Here is a 3,706-nt window from a genome sequence, read left to right on the forward strand (position 1 = left end):
TTTATAAGAAAATAAATCGTGTGACCAAGTAAACAATCGAGTTAATGCATTTCTAATAAACAAGCCAGACGACTATAGGGGTGATATGCAATGAGGTCACACGGCCTAGGTGATGTATGATGCGGCCAAGCAAGCAATCAAGTAATGATCAATGCATCAGTAAGTAAGCCACACGGCTATGCGGGTTTAATGCAATACAATCAAGGCCACACAGCCATACAGTCATGATGCAAGCAAAGAGGCCACACATCTAGATAGATATATGATGCATACGATCCTAGCTTTCGGATTCTATATGTGATCAAGGTGATATGATGTATGCAAGCCACACGGCTATGATAGTAAGGTGCAATAAAGGCCACATGGCCAAGCTATGATGCAAACAATCTATGTTGATCCAATTAGGGTTTTATCATCTTAGCAATACGAAATGTGGCTAGGGTTTCAGATTTTATGAGAATCAAAATAATCTAGCACGTCAGCTTTCAAGACATCAATTAGATCGGTCAAAATAACAAGAATCAAACATAAACTCAATTTGGATCAATATCACCGGATTTAGGGTTTCAAGGCCCTTAGGGATTCAAATTCGAGATTTAGGGTTTCAGATTCAACATGCAATCAATCTACTTGACTTAACTCACAATCAATAGAATCAATCAAGCAAGCAAGCGTTATGGCTAAGGTTTATGCCTCACGGCCAAGAAGAAGCCACACAGCCATGAGGAAGCCACACAGCCAAAACAGGAAAACAAGCCGCACGGCTAATGATTCAATTCAAGATCAATGCATATAGTTTGTTGTGTAATTGCAATCCTAGCATAGATGCATTCTATCAGCAATGTACCAATGTACTCAACACAAGCAAGCTAATCGGCCAAGCAAAGAACAATCATACTTGATTTCAATTTCAATTTCAATACCATTCTAACATGAGATTCTAAGTGCAATTGCAATCAATCAATGTGATTAGGTTTAGGTATGAATGCAACAAGGCCACACGGACACAAATATGATTATGTCTAACTAATCCTATAGTTTCAGATTTCAATTTTAAACAATCTAAACTAGATCATTAGGGTTTTAGTTTAAACATGCCAATCAATTCAGATTTCAATATTCAAGTTTAAACAATCATAATCATAGTTCTAGGTGATCAATCAATCAAACAAAGTTTCAAATTCCAAACAACATTAAAATCATTTTTTCAAATTAGGTTTTTGGGAATTCGATTTGATCTTAGATCAATGGAGTTTAATTTTGAGATTCAAAACCTTCAAGGTTCTGATTTTAATTGATCAATGGATCAAATATCGATTTTAGGGTTTGGATCGAACTTATAGAGCTTCGATTTACTCATAGGGTATTGATCTATTATCCTATGGCTTTCATCTTTTTAGGGATTATATTTTAGGGTTTGAATCTTTACAAAACAACCAGATTCGATTCATGTTTTCAGATTTCGAATTACCTTTAGGGTTTTGAAGATTGTAGAACCGGACCACCAAGAGAACCTCGAGCTGGACGATCGGACGCGAGCTGGAACGCGAGCTGGAACGGAATGCGTCTAATCGGGAACGCGAGTTGTAGCTGTCCGGGATGCAAGCTGAGAACAAATGGAGCTGAGGCTGAGTTCGTCTAGTATCAGGAACGCCTTAGGGTTGGGGCTGATCAGATGAACACGAGCTGGAACGCTTGCAAGAACAGATTAGAGTTCCAAAGCAAATCGGCGCGCACTGTATCGGTGCGTGAGGGCGCGTCAGTGGTCAGATCGACAAACGGTTTGCACTGACAGATTCGTCTCGGCAAGAGCTTCGATTTAATATCTTGATCGTTTTCTGTGTCCTTACGGTTTGGGAGAACAACCTCTTTGAAGTTCCAGGGGCAGATTCCTCTTCGTTTAGGGTTTTTAGGGTTTTTAGTGATTTTGGTTTTAGGCTCAGGGTGTTAGAGGCTATCGTGCTGATAACGTGTTGTAAAATGAATGTTTTAGGTCTGAATGTTTCTGTATTTCATTAATGAATAAGTGTTCCCTTTATATAGGGGATTACAAGATAAGTAAAAAGGAAAGTATCCAAAACCTAAATCCACTAGGATTAGGAAAATTAGTAATACATAATAATGGAAAGATAATAATTACAAGGAAAAGAAAAAATGGTTTCGTTTTCTCCAAGCCGCCTCTCTCTATCTCTCTCTAAGTCGTGGCCGACTCTCTCTCTAGGTGACCGGGCCGGTTATGGACCGGGCCGGTTATGGACCGGGCCGGTTATGTACATCCACTAATTGATTTATAACAATGTTTTAATTTTTATAGTTATAATTTTTTGAAAGTCTTGCATTTTTTTTAAATTTTCGAAAATTAATTATATATTCAGTTAACTTATATATATAATCTTTTTACTTTTGTTAGCTTTCCTTATTTAATATTGACTTCTGTTTTATTTTAAAGTAAACAAAATTTTGGAAATACTGACTTTTTTGAAAGTATTAAACGAAAATAATGATTTGTCATATTATGATTAGTTGTTTTAAATCCTATGTGTTTTAAATCATATTATTGAATATTTTCAATAGCATATAACATAAGCTTTAAAAAGCACGTGTCTTAAATTTATATAGTTCTGATTGTTAAAATATCTTGCATTTTAACTTAATTATTATATTTGTAAGATAGTTTTATGTAACTTCCGAAAATATATTATATATTAAGTTAAATTATATATAATTCTTTGAATTTTGTAAGTTTGTTTTATTTAAATTGATTTCTATTCTATTATGAAATAAACAGTTTTTTGTAAACATTGACATATTTAAAAATAGCAAATTAAAGATCTGATGTGTCAAAACACGACCGGAGGTTTTAAATCCTACGTGGACGCCCTCAATGGCTTATAGCCTCAACTTTTATATAGTATAGATAGCAAATTGAAGATCTGATGTGTCAAAATATGATTGGAGGTTTTAAATCCTACGTAGACGTCCTCAATGGCTTATAGCCTCAACTTTTATATACAATAGATTAATTTATCATTTCTGTAATGAACCAGATTGTGGATGGCTCAAAACCAAGAGATTATGATTTGTAGTCTTTCCATTTATCTATGACGGTGTAATCTCCTATATAAGGAACCTCTATGTTATGAATAAAGATAGACTTTTTCATTTCTTTTATAACACGTTATCAACACGAAACTCTAAATCCCTAAGCTAATACCCAAATCGAAAAACCCTAAAACCTAACCCTAGCCGGCGATCTGACGAACCCTAAACCCCGATCGCGTCTCTTGTTCCCGCATCTGTTCCAGCTCGCGTCCCCGATCATCTTCAGCCCAAGGCATTCCTGATCCTAGCTCAGACGTTCGCGACAGCATCAGACAGCTCGCGTCCGATGATCAAGGCGTTCCCGATCAAGCAACAAAGGACGTCCGCGACCCAATAGAAGCTACTCGATCCATTCCAACTCGCGTCCCGTTCGTGTCCAGCTCGCGGCTCAACTCCTTTGGTGGTCCGATTCAACAATTATCTAAGGTTAAAAGGTAATTCAAAACCTAAGAACCCATAATCGAACATGGATTGATTGATAAAGAATGAAACCCTAAAACCCTAATCTTTATGAATCAAAACCATAGAGTTATAGATAAAAGTCATAATTGAGTAAATCGAAGCTCTAAAAGTTCGATACCCCAAACCCTAAATCATGTTCCTA

Source organism: Brassica oleracea, chromosome C2 (genome assembly GCF_000695525.1).
Source record: "Brassica oleracea var. oleracea cultivar TO1000 chromosome C2, BOL, whole genome shotgun sequence".
Taxonomy (NCBI): domain Eukaryota; kingdom Viridiplantae; phylum Streptophyta; class Magnoliopsida; order Brassicales; family Brassicaceae; genus Brassica; species Brassica oleracea.